The sequence below is a fragment of the Elephas maximus genome, chromosome 4 (genome assembly GCF_024166365.1).
Source record: "Elephas maximus indicus isolate mEleMax1 chromosome 4, mEleMax1 primary haplotype, whole genome shotgun sequence".
NCBI lineage: Eukaryota > Metazoa > Chordata > Mammalia > Proboscidea > Elephantidae > Elephas > Elephas maximus.
The window spans coordinates 30,546,975-30,564,979 of record NC_064822.1 but is presented as its reverse complement, the minus strand read 5'-3'; positions in this window follow the sequence as shown (position 1 = coordinate 30,564,979).

Here is an 18,005-nt window from a genome sequence, read left to right as displayed (position 1 = left end):
TCTTAAATGCTAACAAGTGGCCATCAAAGATGCATCAATTGGTCTCAATCCACCTGGATCAAAGGAGAATGAAGAACACCAAGGTCACACAACAACTATGAGCCTGAGAGAGAAAGGGCCACATGAACCAGAGACTTACATCATCCTGAGACCAGAAGAACTAGATGGTGCCCGGCCACAACCGATGACTGCCCTGACAGGGAGCACAACAGAGAACCCCTGAGGGAGCAGATCAGTGGGATGCAGACCCCAAATTCTCATAAAAAGACCAAACTTAATGGTCTGACTGAGACTGGAGGAATCCTGGCGGTCATGGTCCCCAAACCTTCTGTTGGCCCAGGACAGGAACCATTCCCAAAGACAACTCATCAGACATGGGAGGGACTGGACAATGGGTAGGAGAGAGATGCTGATGAAGAGTGAGCCACTTGTATCAGGTGGACACTTGAGACTGTGTTGGCATCTCCTGTCTGGAGGGGAGATGGGAGGGTAGAGAGGGTTAGAAACCGGCAAAATTGTCACGAAAGGAGAGACTGGAAGGGCTCACTCATTAGGGGCAGAGTAAGTGGGAGTATGGAGTAAGGTGTATATAAGCTTTTATGTGACAGACTGACTTGATTTGTAAATGTTCACTTAAAGCTCAATAAAAATCATTATAAAAAAAGATACTGATAATAAAATGCAATAATAATAAAAACTAAAAAAAAAAAAATGAGGTATTTGACTATGTCAGAACCAACTTACAATGAAGTTGTCAGAATGGAACCCTGTTGTAAGTTGGGGACTAGTTGTATTCAATAAAATAAGCTAGAAAATAAGCAGTAAACCTAAAGAAAGATTTAAGAGTAAAAATAACTATCAACGAACATTCATGGCTGAAGTTAAGCAAAAATCAATGAAAGCATTCTCTGAGAATCAGTTGGCTATATAGAATTTATAGTAAAGAATATTGTATTATTTTATTATTTTTTGCAATTTTTTGTTATACATTGTTTATATCAGTGAAATTTATAATAAACATATATATAGGTATACACACACACGCGCACACACACGCACTTACACATATATACATTTTTTTCAGAGACATTTACTAGCGCAGCACTATGGCAAACACATGATATTACTTGCCTAAAATCCTAAAAAAACAAATTCCAAGACACATTTACCCCATGAGTTTTAGGGAAAGGATTGTGAACCTGTTTATTTTAGCACAACATAGTTTTATAATCTTACAAGAAAATATGTGAAAGAGAATGCTAGGTCAAGTGGTCTGATTAAAGCAATTGAATTTCCCAGTTTGACAAAATTTAAGATTATTCACATATGTTTTATATTTTACAAGGTTCAAGTCAAGTAGAAGAAGTTTTCATAAAATAATTTTACTTTCCTTTGCTATTACTTTTTTTCTGGCACTATCTCTCCAATTTACTTGAGATTTTAAACATTAATGGTTGATATTATATTTAAAGAACTGACAAATCATGAAGGGTTATTACCAGAATATACACCATTTCTTGTAAATTCCATATCTGTGTAGGGTTCTTCTCTATTAAGGTAATGTAATTTAATACTAAAATACCCTAATAGCTTACTTTTTCACAGTATTCTGTATATTTTTCAGAAAAAGAGTCATCAGGTCAAGCGGTCCCCCTCTTTCCCTTAAATGTTATAACCTACTATGAAGAAACACAGAACATTGTTTTCTTGATAAAAGTTGTGTATAATAACAATATCTACTGGCAGCATAGAGAAATAAAAAATATGTTTAAATCAGGCCAATAGCATAAAATTCTACCGGTCAAAAGCAGTACCAGGATGAAACTTTATTTTAGGGAGAAAAAAATCAAAGCTAAAATGTCCTTGAAATGTTCAGACCACTTTTGTCAAAGAGGAAAAAAATATGTAGGAGCTTTATAATTTTGAAAATGATTGTTGTTGGTTGGTGTTGAGCCAGCTCCGATTCGTAGTGACCTTATGTATGCCAGAACAAAACATTTTTGCCTGGTCCTATGCCATTCTCACAATCGTTGGTATGTTTGAGCCCATTGTTGCAGCCACTATGTCAATCCATCTCATGGAGGGTTTGCTTCATTTTTGCTGACCCCCTACCAAACATGATGTCTTTTTCTAGTGATTGGTCTTTCCTGATGATGTGTTTAAAGTAAGCAAGATACTGCTATCCTTGCTTCTAAGGAGCATTCTAGCTATACTTCCTCAAGAACTTGATTTTCTCAAGAACTCAGGGAGGCTCATAGTGCCTTAATGTGGTCACCAGAGTGAGAGGTCCAGAAATTTAATTTCATCATTATATACAGAACTGATCAGACTCAGAGAGCCTATCTCCTGCTAATCACAATTATAAGAGAGTACGGTATAAGCTAGAATGTGAATTTATTGACTTAGAGTTGTTGATATATTTTTCCAGCCACCAGAGATTTGGTCTTCTCCTTCCAGGACTCGCCATTGCTTAAATGAATGTATCTCAGAAATGGAAAGAACAGTCAGTAGTTGACTTGATAAACATAAAGTCAAACCAAAAGGAGGATAGTTTCAAGGGATATTTGACACCATAATAAAGAATGCCTTTTTAGTGAACAGAATATTATCTATTTGATTCTAGGTCATTTTTTCTCTGAACAGTGCTATATATACATTGCTAAATCTTATCTTTGGCCCTTAGTTCCTTACATTTCAAGACCACACATTTTGGGTTAGCACTATTCTTTTTTCAGATTTCTTACAAAACAAAAAAGTCATAATCTCAAACTATGGAAGCATAGAAAATTTATGGAGGACTTAGGCAAATAATTCAACTTATAGTATAGTGTGATAAATTTTATGATCGGGATTAAACAGAAACATGTGTGCCTTGAGCAAGCTAATTAGGTATTTGGTTCTCCTTCAAACCGATGTTAAGTATTCAAATTTTATTTTGAGGAGAGACTAAGCACAGTGCAGAGGAAGGCTAGAAAAGGACAGAGTGGCAAAGTATCATCCTAAGTAGTTCAACTCTGATTCCAAACTTGTATACTCTAACTGGCAAAACAAAAACACTAAAACTAACCAAACTCACCTTCTTTGAAAGGCAGTTTAGAAATCATTTATTGCTATTCAAGCATGTTACTGGGCCATCCAGTCTTCTCACCTCTAGAAGCTTGTCAAAGTAGTCCTTCTAACACAAGCAGTATTGATGGACAGGTTTCTCTGTCTGTAATGTTCCTAATAATGTCTAAGCCTTCTTGAAGATCAGTGCTCTAGCTGATTCTTTCCTAATCCACCTCAGGCTATGACAGTGTTTTAAACTTGAGGCTATGGGACTGGAGTCAAGAGGAGAGATATTGAAATCAGACTAAGGGGTTAAAAAAGGCTTTCTAGAGGAGATGATAATGTTTGAGCCAAAGGTTAAAAGTCAAGTTACAGTTGCATAGGCGAATTGGTGGGCAGAGAGAACAATATGGCACAAAGTATGGTGTTTTTATTCAATTTGCTTGGAACAAAGAGTGTATATATGGGATTGTGAAAATGAACCTAGAAAACCAGGCAGAATCCATTAGTTTACACTTTTCTGAAAGCTATCAGGAACGACAAAAGGCTTTTAAGTAGAATAACATAATCTACTCTACTTTAGAAAGATCATGCTGGACGTTGGGGTGGAGGGTTAGACTCATTGGTTGCTGACAAATTAGAAAGCCAGAGTGGATAAGAACATGGACTCAAGCAGTGAAACTAGAAGGGAGTGGGCTCAAGAGCTATTTAGGAAGTAGTGTTTATAGGACTTGGTAACAGATTGGATAAAAGAGATATGGAGAGAGACTCCGGCTTGGAAACCAGATGAGTGGTTTTGTTACAAAAACAAAGAATATAGGAGGTGCAAATTTGGTGATAAATGATCTGGAGAGGTGATGTTGACTGTTTTGAATGCCTAACCTATCTAACATTTACTTTCACTTTCTATCACATCTTAAAATAGTTTATAAACCCCTTTTAAGGAAGAGAAGAGTTGTTGGAGGTGGTCCACTGGTTAAGCCTCAGCTGCTAACCAAAATGTCGGCAGCTGGAACCCATCAGCTGCTCCTTGGAAACCCTATAGGGCAGTTCTACTCTGTCCTATAGGGTCTCTATGAGTTGGAATTGACTCAACGGCAACAGGTATGGGTATAGTTCAAGGAAGAGGAAGTGCATTGACTCAATAACTAGTAAGAGCAGCTGGGAATGTGGACAACTATTACTTTAAATAAATACATTGTATTTCTGTCTCTGACTTCCAAGCTTGTCATACTCTTCTTTCCTCCTGCCTGTCCTTATCATGTTCTACTAAAAATGACTGTCTAAATCCTGCCTATTTATGTCCGTCAGTATTTTCAAGTTGCAGTTTAGGATTTACTTCATTTCTCTGTTCCCTGGCCAACCACCATACCTGTTCACTTTAACTTTAGCATTTGTACGTTGTTCATTACTATTCTATGGCTAACTTGCTAAAATCCTGAAATTCTTTCTTATAAATATTTACCATTTCTACAGTTCGGTTATGAATTTCTTTGGAAGTTTAAATTTCTTGGTACCTGCCACAGTATCAGTATATTATTGCCTAAAGGACAAGTGCTTAGTTAATTGACTTCCTGGTATAATTCATTCTCATAACTGGCAGTAAAATAAATGCTACAATAAATTACTGAATTTTGAGCTTGTTGGCAGCCTTCTTTAAATGGGATATTTTAACTTGCAGTCACTTTCTAAGGTGCAGGATATTTCAAATTCTTTCTGGGTATCATTATTTGTTCAATATCTACTCCTAAATATTTTATAATATAGGATAAGGTATGTATGAGGAGGCAGTCCTTTGAACCACCCAGTGGCTATGTCTTCCCTGTTCCTCCCCTTGGTAGCATCTTTAGGCCTTGGAACAAACTACACCTTCCTCCCCCCACCCCCTTGTTTGTCAGTAGGCTTAAAGATATACGATTCCAGGCTAGATGCCAAAATGCCTGACTATCCACCCTCCTCAAGAGGCCAGGTGGGAAAATATACCTTGCAGTTCCATGTAGCAAGTTACATAGGCTTTGGGGATATAAAAATAGCTGGGGAGGGACTTCGGAGTCCCTCCCCTATGGTGCCAGGTGGGAGCATGTGTAGCAGAGCTTTTCATCCCACCTAACTACCCTACCTAGCGGGGGGTGCGGTCCAGCTTAAGGAAGGCCCTTTGAGTCCCTCACCTACAGTATAAAGTGGAGTACATGTAGAAGAGTTGTCATCTCTGCCCAGGCAGACTTTTTGAGTGAAGGTGGTACTGGCTCAAAAGTGGATCCACATTTGTTCTGGTGTGCTGTTTGCTTCTTTTTGTAAGTAATAAAAACTGCTTTCCACATGCTAATGTGCTGGGGGAGCCCTGGTGGCACAGTGGTTAAGATCTATGGCTGTTAACCAAAAAGTTGGCAGTTCAAATCCACCAGCTGCTCTTTGGAAACCCTTTGGGGCAGTTCTGCTCTGTTCTGTAGGGTCACTATGAGTCGAAATTAACTCCATGGCAACGTTTTTTTCTTTTCTTTTCTCTTCTTTTCTTAATGCTCTAGAGTGTCTTGTGTGTTCAGGCTCTGACCAGACAAGTGTGGTATTCATGGAGGGATCATTGTTAGTGATTGGTGCACTCTTCCTTATGGTGTTCTAGCTACTTAGAACTCAGGACCCACCAGGGAAACAACCTGTAAATGTTTCACAGTATCGTAGAAAATGATGGTTCCTCCTTAAAAAGAACTGTTGTTTTTACTTTTATTGGAGATAGTCTGATAGCTGTCTGAAAAATTTCTGCAAGGTAAAGACATTGCTTAGTCATGGAACAATGTCGTGTCCTCACTTTACTATCTGTGCTATAGTGTTGATCGTGCCTGTCTGTTGTGCTCTGCACTTATAATAATAATGCATGAATTGGGCATTAGACATTTGTTTAACTCTTAGGGGACTTAGGTTAAAAATCTAAAAGATGCTTTCATTATAGTCGTTGTGAAAAAGGTCTCTTTTTCTTAAGCTACAGAATTGATATATGCCTGTTATGGAGATCTAATAAAATAATGTGTGAGAGAAGGTGTCTATAACAGTTATTCCGTGACTCTTTCATCATTATCTGTTGTGCTGATAGCAGAAATGTAGCTTGATTCTTTGGTTTTCAGATTGAGAGGAACTATATTCAAAGAGCTGTTAAATGAAATAAAAAAGGAGTTGTGTGGTTGGCAAAATGGCATTAGCACTGAGTGAACAATTCTCCTAAGACTTGTCTTGCCTGAAACTTAAGCCTACCTTTCCTGTCAATCGGGCCACCTGAGCTGACAAATGAGATCCTCGCAGCATTTCTACCCCCCTTGACCAATGAAATCCTGACGGTGCTTCAATAATAAATTGTATAAGTCAATCAGAAATAAGCTTGTTTGCTTCTATGGTTTGTCAATAAAAAGTCAGTCACTGTTGATACCCGGTGGAGTACCTTTCCACTTTCAGTTTGGTGCTACCTGATTTGTGAATCTTCTGCCCAATAAACCTTATTCAAAAGATTAGTTTTATTATTGACTCAAGTTTTTTTTGACAGAGCTACACTTGAGAAATTGCTTCCAAGGAGCTTCTTCGAAACCCTGGTGGCGTAGTGACTAAGAGCTATGTCTGCTAACCAAAAAGGTCAGCAGCTTGAATCTACCAGGTGATCCTTGGAAACCATATAGGGCAGTGGGTTGGTTTTTTAAGGTGACAAGATCCTGTACCTCAATTATGATCCCAGTATCATAATGGGATAAAGCTGTGGAAACTCTCAGGGGAGGAAGTGAGTGACGTATGCATGTGGAGGGAGGTGAATTATTGTAATCCCACATGCTCTTCCAGGATCTTGGTTCTCCTTCCATCAAAATATGGAATCTGATTTCCCCTTCCCTTGAATACTGGCTGGTTTAGTGACTTGCTTCTAATGAATAGAATGTTTCAGAAGTGACATTAGGCTAGGTGTGATATGACTTCTACCTGGCACTGTCTTTCTCAGGATACTTAACTACTTGAAACCTAGCCATCATGCCCAAGGTAGCCCAACTGGAGAAATCACACTGAAAGGCCCATGTGGAAAGAAACTGAAGTCTCCAAATAACAACTAGCATCAATTACCAGACATATGAGTGAACATGCCTTTAGAGAACTCGAGTTAAATTTTCTTATAGTGTTTTAAACAGATTTATCAGAGTTGTTTTAAAGTTCTTCTCTGCTAATGTCAACTTCTGAGTGATCTGTGGGATTGTTTCTATTGATTATTTTTTCCCTTAACTATGGGTTACAATTTCCTGTTTCTTCTCATGTCTAGTAGTTTTTTATTGTACACCATGCAGCAGATAAATCACTGTAAAAATCCTGAATTCTGTCATCTTGTTTTGAAGAATGTTAAGTTTTATGGTACCCAGTGCCCTCGAGTCAATTCTGACTCATAGCGACCCTATAGGACAGAGTAGAACTGCCCCATAGAGTTTCCAAGGAGCACCTGGAGGATTTGAACTGCCAACCTTTTGGTTAGCAGCCATAGCATTTAACCACTACGCCACCAGGGTTTCCAGTAGAGGGCAGTTAAATGGCTTGGAAGTAGCCTTGGACTTGTGAAGGTTTGGTTTTAGAGTTTATTAGGATGGGTATAAAATGTATTTGCAATGAATACATCATTGTTCTTGCAAAATTCTATCACATGATCCTACAAAGATCTAATCTCTAAAATCTACAGGAAAATCCAACACCTTTACAACAAAAAGACAAATATTCCAATTACAAAAAGGGCAAACACTTCACCAAAGAAGATAGTAAAGCAGCTAACAGGCACATGAGGAAATGCTCGCCATTACTAGCTGTTAGAGAAATGCAAATCAAAACCACAATGAGATACCCTCTCACCCCAGCATTACTGGCACAAATCAAAATATCAGAAAATAACAAATGTTGGAGAGGCTGAAGGGAGATTGGAACTCTTATGTCCTGATGGTGGGAATGCAAAATGGTACAACCTTTGTGGAAAATGATATGGTGCTTCCTTAGAAAGCTAGAAATAGAAATACCATGTGATCCAGCAATTCCCACTCCTAGGAATATATCCTAGAGAAATAAGAGCCATCACACAAATAGACATAGGCACAACCATGTTCATTGCAACATTGTTCACAATAACAAAAAGATGGAAACATCCTAGATGCCCATCAACAGATGAATGGATAAACAAACTATGGTACATACACACGATGGAGTACTACACAACAATAAAGAACAATGATGAATCCGTGAAACATCTCACAACATGGATGAAATCTGGAGAGCATTATGCCGAGTGAAATAAGTCCACCACGAAAGGACAAATATTGTATGAGACCACTACTATAAAACTCATGAAAAGATTTACACACAAAAAGAAATAAGCTTTGATGGTTATCAGGGAGGGGAGGGGTAGGAATGGAAAAACACTAAACAGACAATAGATAAGTGGTAATTTTGGTGAAGAGTAAGACAGTATACAATACTGAGGAAGCCAGCACAACTACTCCAAGGCAAGGTCATGGAAGCTCCATAGACACATCCAAACGCCCTGAGGGACCAAATTACTAGGCTGAGGGCTGTGGGGGCCATCTAGCTCAACTGGCATAACAGAGTTTATAAAGAAAATGTTCTACATTCTACTTTGGTTAGTAGAATCCAGAGCCTTAAAAGTTTGTGAGCGGCCATCTAAGATACTCCACTGGTCTCACCCGTCTGGAGTGAGGGAAAATGAAGAAAACCGAAGACGCAAGGGAAAGATTAGTCCAGAGGACTAATGGACCACAATAATCACAGCTTCCACCAGACTGAGTTCAGCACAACTAGATGGTGCCCAGCTACCACCACCGACTGCTCCGACAAGGATCACAATAGAGGGTCCCAGACAGAGCTGGAGAAAAATGTAGCACAAAATTCGAACAAAAAAAGACCAGACTTACTGGCTTGACAGAGACTGGAGAAACCCCGAGAGTATGGCCCCTGGGTGCCCTTTTCACTCAGTAATGAAGTCACTCCTGAAGTTCACCCTTCAGCCAAAGATTAGACAAGCCCATAAAACAAAACGAGATTAAAGGGGGTCACTAGCCCAGGGGCAAGGACTAGAATGCAAGAAGGAACTGGAAAGCTGGTAATAGGGAACCCAAGGTCAAGAACTGGGGAATGTTGATGTGTCGTGGGGTTGGTAACCAATGTCACAAAATAATGTGTTTACTAATTGTTTAATGAGAAGCTAGTTTGTTCTGTAACCCTTCATCTAAAGTACGAAAAAAAAAAAAATCTATCATGAGATCTCCTGCATCCTATCACCAAAGCCGTATTTTCCAACTACCTATCCTTCATTTTCGACTTTTGCAGTCCAATCACCAGTAAATTCATAATTCATTCTTAAATTCATACTTCATGCAGTCCATGTTCTGATTATCAATGCATCTTGATTGCATGTTTGATCAATTTCGGACTTCCAAAGTTGGTAAAAATCTTCAATTTCCCCACCCTTGGCATTAGTGTTTGGTGCCTAAATTTGCATAATAATCATATTAACTGGTCTTCCTTGTAGGCGTATGGATAGTATCCTATCACTGATAGCATTGTACTTCAGGATAGATCTTGAAATGTTCTTCTTGACAATGATCATGCTGCCATTCCTCTTCAATTTGTCATTCCCGGTGTAGTAGACTTATGATTGTTTGATTCAAAATGGCCAATACCAGTCCATTTCAGCTCACTAATGCCCAGGATATTGATGTTTGTGTGTTCCATTTCCTTTCTGATGACTTCCAATGTCCCTAAATTCATACTTCAATGCAGTCCATGTTCTGATTACTAGTGGATTTTTACAGCTATTTCTTTTCATTTTCAGTGGTGCCAAGTCAGCAAATGAAGGTCCCAAAAGCTTTACTCCATCCATGTCATTAAGGTAGACTCTACTTTGAGGAGGCAGCTCTTCCCCAGTCGTATTTTGAGTGCCTCCCAAACTGAGGAGCTCATCTTTTGGCACTATTATCAGTGTCCTGCTGCTATTCATGAGATTTTCACTGGCCAACTTTTTCAGAAGTAGGCTGCCAGGCCATTCTTCCTAGTCTGTCTTAGCCTGGAAGTCTGCTGAAACCTGTCCAACAAGGGTAACTCTGCTGATATTTGAAATACCGGTGGCAAAGCTTCTAGTACTACAGCAACAGGCAAGCCACCACAGTCCAACAAACTGACAGATCTGTGGTAACCCAACATGAACAGTGACTATGTGGACCTCAGCAGATAGAAAAGACAGGAATCAAATTGACTACATCTGTGGAAAGAGACGATAGAAAAGCTCAGTACCTATCATCTGTCAGAAAAAGGCCAGGGGTCAACTGCGGAACAGTCATATGCAAGTTGAAGTTGAAGCTGAAGAAAATTAAAACAAGTCCACAAGAGCCAAAATACAACCTTGAGTATATACTACCTGAATATGGAAACTATCTCAAGAATAGATTTGACACAATAAACACTAACAACTGACGACTGAGGGAATTGTGGGATGACATCAAGAACTTCACACAGGAAGAAAGCAAAATGTCATTAAAAAGACAGGAAAGAAAGAAAAGACCAAAATGCATGTCAGATAGACTCTGAAACTTGCTCTTGAACTTAGAGTAGCTAAAGCGAATGGAAGAAATGATGAATAAAAAAACTGAACAGAAGATTTCAAAGGGCAGCTTGAGAAGATAAAGTAAAATATTATAATGAAATGTGCAAAGACCTGGAGTTAGAAAACCAAAAGAGAAGAACACACTCGGCATTTCTCAAGGTGAAAGAACTGAAAAGAAAATCCAAGCCTTGAGTTGCAATTGAGAAGGATTCTATAGGCACAATATTGAACGACGCAGGAAGCATCAAAAGCAGATGGAAGGAATACACAGAGTTATTGTATCAGAAAGAGTTGGTTGACATTCAACCATTTCAGGAGGTAGCATATGATCAAGAACTGATGGTAGGAAGGAAGAATTCCAAGCTGCACTGGAAGCTTTGGTGAAAAACTAGGCTCCAGGAATTGACAGAATACCAAGTGAGATGTTTCAACAAATGGATGCATCGGTGGAGGTGCTCACTTGTCTATACCAAGAAATTTGGAAGACAGCGATCTAGCCAGCTGTCTGGAAGAGATCCATATTTGTGCCCATTTCAAAGAAAGATGATCCAACAGAATGAGGAAATTATTGAACAATATCATTAATATCACACACTAGTCAGATTTTGCTGAAGATAATAAAAAACAGTTGCAGCAAGTACATCGACAGGGAACTGCCAGAAGTCATACAGGATTCAGAAGAGGTTGTGGAACAAGGGATATCATTGCTGATGTCAGATGGTTCTTGGCTGAAAGCAGAGAATACCAGAACGATGTTTACCTGTGTTTTATTGATTATGCAAAGGCATTCAATGGTGTGGATCATAACAAATTATGGATAACATTGAAAAGAATGGGAATTCCAGAACGCTTAGTTGTGAACATTATGTGCTGAACACCATGTGCAGAACCTGTACATAGACCAAGAGGTAGTCATTCAAACACATCAAGGGGATGATACTGCATGGTTTAAAATCAAGAAAGGTGTGCGAAACGGTTGTATCCTTTCACCATAGTTATTCAATCTGTATGCTGAGCAAATAATCTAAGAAGCTGGATTATATGAAGAAGAATGTAGCACCCAGATTGGAGGAAGACTCATTAACAACCTGTAATATGCAGATGACACAACCTTGCTAGCTCAACATGACGGGGACTTGAAGAACTTACTTGTGATGATCAAAGACTACAGCCTTCAGTGTGAATTACACCTTAACATTAAGTATACAAAAATCCTCAGAACTGGACCAATAAACAACATCATGATAAATGGAGAAAATACTGAGGTTGTTAAGGATTTCATTTTATTTGGATCAATAATCAATGCCCATGGAAGCAGCTGGCTGGAAATCAAACGATGTAATGCTTTGGGCAAATTTGCTGCAAATGACTTCCTTCAAGTGTTAAAAAAAAAAAAAAAAAAGACGTCACTTTCAGGACTAAGGTGAGCCTGACCCAGTCCATGGTATTTTCAGTTGCCTCCTATGCATGCAAAAGCTGGGCAATGAATAAGGAAGACTGAAGAATTGATGCATTTCAATTAATGCAATTAATGCATCAATGTTGGTGAAGAATATTGAATATACCATGGACTTCTAGAAGAAAGAACAAGTCTGTCTTGGAAGAAAAACAGCCAGAGTGCTCTTTGACTACTTCATCTCATGTACTTTGGAGATGCTGTTAGGAGGGACCAGTCCCTGGAGAAGATATCATGCTCAGTAAAGTAGTGGTTCGGTGAAAAAGAAGAAGACCCTCAACGAGACGATTGACAGAGTGGCTACAACAATGAGCTCAAACATAGCAACAGTTGTGAAAATGGCACAGGACTGGGCAGTGTTTCATTCTGTTGTACACAGGGTGGCTATGAGTTGGAACTGACTGGAAGGCACCTAATAACAACCACAACAGAGTGGGTCTATTTCAGTTTTTCTCTGAGTCTAGGGCAATCTCTTGGAATTGGGATGCGAACTTTAATTCTAAAGTGTGGATATTCTGGGGTTTCATGGGAAGTCATAAGTGTTTGTCAAGTCTCTCTTTAACTTGGCAGTTCTTAAACTCCCTTTGTCTCCCCTGTAATAGGCAGCTGCTGAAATCTCTGCTCAGTCCTTCCCAGTTCCTAGTTATTGTTTTTTCTTGAAATCCTTGGAATCTCGCTTTGCATTTGTTTCATCAAGGACCAGCCAAGTTTTTGAAGGTAGCTTGTATGCAAATTTTGGGGCTTACCCCTCTCATGGGTTTCCTCCTTTTTGTAATTTGTCCCCTCAATTTCCAACCACTCTGGCAACCCCAACCTCTGACTCTTTAGGCCAGTAAAACAGCTGCTTTCTGCTTGAGCTTTATCTATCCATGCCTCACAGTTTGAGGAATGCTTTCAGGGGAAAAGCTGGATAAATATGGGTATCATCCAATGTAGTTTCTTTATTTGAAGGGCTTAATCTCCTCTAGTTTCTACCTCCTCGTATTTACTCTCCACTGTCTTTAAATGGTTGTTTTATTTATTGATTTTTATTTTATATAGAGTTTATAATTTATATTTTTTTTGTGGACTAGTTGGAGATAAGCTATCTGGCCTTTTCAGAACTTTGTGGAATAAGCAGGATGAGACTAGGACTTTTTGCTTCCTCAAATGTATTTTTTACTATATAACCCATTTTGCCCCCAAGCTTTGTTTTTGAAAACCATATTTCTATTCTTTGCCACTTTGTGGGAAAATAAAAGAGAATATGATATTAATATAATGACTTTGAAATACAGGTTATAGTAGTGAGAAAAACAAAATGTTACTTTCTAAAAAAAACCCTTCCAATAATCAAATAGCCTCAAATCTTCATGAAATATAGTATATTAGCATAAAAAGTAAAAACATGTCACTAATAAAGTTTTGATCAATAAGCACAATTTATAAATCAAACCATTTCCAGAAATTCTTAAATCAGTCTTTGGTTTAACTTAGCATTGATTAAAGTCTGGGCCATTCCCACATTATCCTTTTTGTCAGCAGTTAAAAGATGAGAAGTAAAAATACTGAAAGAGTATGTGGAACAGTATTTAACAAGTGTAGGGTGGCTATGAGTCGGACTAGACGGCAGTGGGTTTGTTTGTTTGTTTCTTGGTTTAGAGAGGAGAAGATATTGAAATTGTCAAGGATTTCATTTTACTTGGATCTGCAATCAATGCTCATGAAAGCAGCAGTCAAGAAATCAATGGGGCAAATCTGCTGCAAAAAAGCCCAAAAGACCTCTTTAAAATGTTAAAAAAGAAAAGATGTTACTTTGGGAGCTAAGGTATGCCTGACCCAAGCCACTGTATTTTTAGTTGCCTCACATGCATGTGAAAGCTGAACAATGAACAAGGAAGGCCAAAGAAGAATTGATGCATTTGAATTATGGTGTTGGCAAAGAATACCGAATACTGTATTTTTACGGAAATAACACATGCTTTTTATGTTTGTTTGCCAGCCACTCCCTCCCCCACTGAGGTATTTTTGTAAGCACACTATGATAATTGTGTTTTTACAGCAACATGTACAAACATTGGCATAGCAGCACTTACAAAAATATCTTAAGGGGGGAGGGAGTGGTTGGCAAACAAACGTAGAAGGTGTATGCTATTTGTGTAAAAATATAATATATAATGGACAGCCAGAAGAACAAATCTGTCTTGGAAGAAGTGCAGCCAGAATACACCTTAGAAGCGAGAATGAAGAGACTTCATCTCACGTACTTTGGACATGTTACCAGGAGGGACTAGTCCCTGGAGAAGGACATCATGCTTGGTAAAGAAGAGGGTCAGTGAAAAAGAGGAAGACCCTCAACAAGATGGACTGACACAGTGGCTACAACAGTGGGCTCAAATATAGCAAGCATTGTTAGGATGGCACAGGACCAGGCAGTGTTTCGTTCTATTGTACATAGGGTTGGAATTGACTGGCCGGCACCTAACAACAACATGGGGGATTTATTATTATTATGATTCTATCTCTACCTTCTCTTCTTCACATAGGATATGGGTTATCTCCTGGTGGGACAATCAGGCTGATACTAGAAGCCATGTCTTTCAAAGCCAAAATGACCTACTAAAAACTTCAGTATATTCTATCAAGTTCAGAATTGACCTCATTGATAAAGAAGTTCATGCCGAATTCATGCTTTTGATGAGAGTGTTATGTCAATCATTATACCTCCTCACTTATCAACTATCTCGCTATCCAACATTTTGCATTTATGACAATAGCAAAAAATCTACCATTTGGCTATTTTGTGCATTAACGACTTATGCCTGGCAGTAACAAACGCGGAGGTACAAGGTGGGAGTAGGTTAAGGTTGTGTGTCAACTTGGCTGGGCCATGATTCTCAGTGGTTTGGCAGTTATGTAAAGATGGAACTTGGCAGTTCTGTAATAATGTAATATGGCAGTTATGTAATGATGTAGTTGTCCTTCATTTTCCCATGACACCAATTTTACATAATGACATGGTCTGTGAAACCTAACCATGTTGGTAAGTGAGGAGATAAGCTCAAATTCCATAATAATAATAATAATTGCATTTTACAATCTCTGTAATATCCTAGAGGTATAAAAACTTTATAGAGTCAGTTCTGGAGCCAGGTCACCTACATCCACATCCTGGCTCCAACACTAGCTTTGAGATCTTGGGCAAGTTACTTAAATCTCTCTGTGTCTTCGCTTCCTTATCTTGAACGTGTGGATAGCAACACCTGCCTTATCGGGTTGTAAGGGTGAAAGGAGATAATGCATATAAAGTTCTACAGTTCTTTGCTTTCTGCAAAAACATAGACTTTCTATAGGATGAGGCTAAAATAACCTGGTTCCACAAAATATTGAATTCTTACTATAACTTTCCTTAAGCAGATCTACTTCATATCAAGTTCTTCTCAGCCAAAGGATTTATTTACTGAGGTGCCCAAAGGACTTTGTTAAATTGTTGCTGTATTTGAAAGTAAGTCCTATGTGTTAGCTTCAATCTCCTAGAAATCCAGGATGTTTAAGTAGAAGCTATGTTACTTAAGTGAAAAAAGGGAGAATTTGTCATTTGCAAGCTAATTGGAGGTTTGGGCCAAACCAGTAGACTCTCACTTTGCTTTTCACCAAAAGAAATTAGTTTTTGGCAACAAGTTTCAGGGTAACTGATTCTGAAGCTGCTGGCAGTTTAAGTATTATCTCTAAATTCTTATAGTTCAGAGAATAGAAAAAAAAAAAACAAAATTTCCTCCATAAATGTATCCAACACAAACACAAACGTTCAAAGTTTGTTCAGGGATACTTACTATGTTTGTTCTCAATTCTTCCATGATGAAACTGTTATTGGAAGTCAGCAAGCAGGATCAAACCTCAGGAGCATGTGAGGCCACCAGGAAAATGCTTCATTGTCTTTAAGTCTTTCTGGGTCATACAACATTTGATTATCCAGACTAATTGTGGGCAGGGAAAGCATGAATAATTGAATTGTACAGACAAGCTCTTGTACCTTATTTTGGCTGAAGACTTCACTTTTCTTCTCAAACTTTTTTCCCAGAAAATCTAACAAGTGGAGTGGTTAGTCTCCTATCCTTGTTGTATTTCCTCTGTCCTTTCAAAGAAGTACTGACAAATAATAAAATCCCTCCTTTCCAAGTCCCCCATTCCCTTTGCCGTAAAAAAGCCATATCAACCCTAAGGTAAAAAAAGCATAATTCCTTCAATAAGGTAGATTTACTTTTTCTGGAATTTTCTGGCTATAAAAAGGAAGACAGAACTTGAGCCTGAGCTTGGCTTCTGGCTTTTTCTTTTCTTGATCACTTTCCAACAATCTAAGGGCTATTTTCCCCTTTCTTCTCATGACAGGCTTTTTTGGCACCTCAGAAGTAACAGTGGAAATAAACATTTAACAGATGGTCCCAATGGTTTCTTTAACACACATACATTGTATAAAAGGATAGCAAAAAGAATGGAGTGGGGTCGTTCTTGGTTTATTTTATTTACCACAGAATATTCTCTTGTTCACAGAATTTTGTTGTTTCTGCTTTTTATCTCCGTGGCTCCTTACATACAGCTTCTGAAGCTTTCTTCAAGGTCAAGACCCCGTACCTCCTTTATTCTGTCCTCTGTACCGCAGAGAGGTGTATCGTATTGTTAGCACAGATGGCTTCAGCACAGCTCCTCAGCGAATGTTCTGCTGGGAAAATTAGGAAAGTCTCCCACATCTGAATCTGTTTCTCTCATGAAACCAGAGGTCACAGGGTGGAAGTAAGCCAAGGAGTGTCAGCGAGGACTGAATCCCAAGGTTTTAGGGGGAGAAGGAAAGTGTTGAAAAAATATACTGAGAACCTTTATTGATAAGTGAGAAAACAAGAAAAACTGGGGGTAAAAATATCAGCTTCGGGTTATAGAGACAGCCAAAAGAGGTGTGTTAAATGACCAGGACTGGGAGTCTAACTATCTCTATGTGATCTGGAGACGATGTATGGGTTCAAGGTCAGGATGTTCACAAACATAAAAAGGACACGTAAGTATCATTGGGTATAGATAGCAAGGCTGAGTTCTGAATCTGGGCATTCCAAGACATGAAAGGACAAGCAAAGGGTCAGCAGGCCAAGATCACATAGAAAGAACAGTTGAGCAGAAGGAAAACCAAGCCCCAGTCACAGCCAGGGAATCACACCAAGCAGACGATGCTGATGAGAAGCGGAGTCCTGGACAAGCAACGATGCCCAAACCAGCAGCAACACGGAGTTAGAAGTTGTTCTCAGCCCTGCTTTTCTAACTCTTCTAGGGGCGTGAGCAGGCTAGGGCTGGCACAACATGTGGGAGGCCAAACAGAGGCAAAGGATTCTTGCAAAGTTGCACTCAGTTGTTGGCGCCTCTTCTGGCACCAGTGATTTGAGGTGAGAGTAAAACTTCAGGGTTCTTCTTAAAGGCAATGCAGATTGACTTAGAAATGTCCATTAGAAGGTTGGGAGAAAGGGAGGAAATGAGAATGGAAATGAAGAGAGGAGGAAGGAGAAGGCACTCAACGTTTTCTAGGAAGCCATCTATATAGATTGGCAGTAAGAACGCTGGCACTGGAGTCACAGTGCTTATACTTAAATGGCATTGCTATCATTTGCCAGCTGAGTAACCATGGCAAGCTATAGAACTCTTTTATGTCTCCTTTGTAAAATGAGGATAATAAAGTATCCTTCCTTATATGGTTACTGGAAGAATTAACTGTAAATTGCTTTGAAACATACTTTGCACAAAGTACTTACCTACCAGTTGTTGTCGAGTCATTTCTGATTCCTGGAGACCCCATGTGTGTTGAAGTAGAACGGTTCTCCACAGGGTTTTCAATGACTGTTTTTCAGAAGTAGATCATAGGCC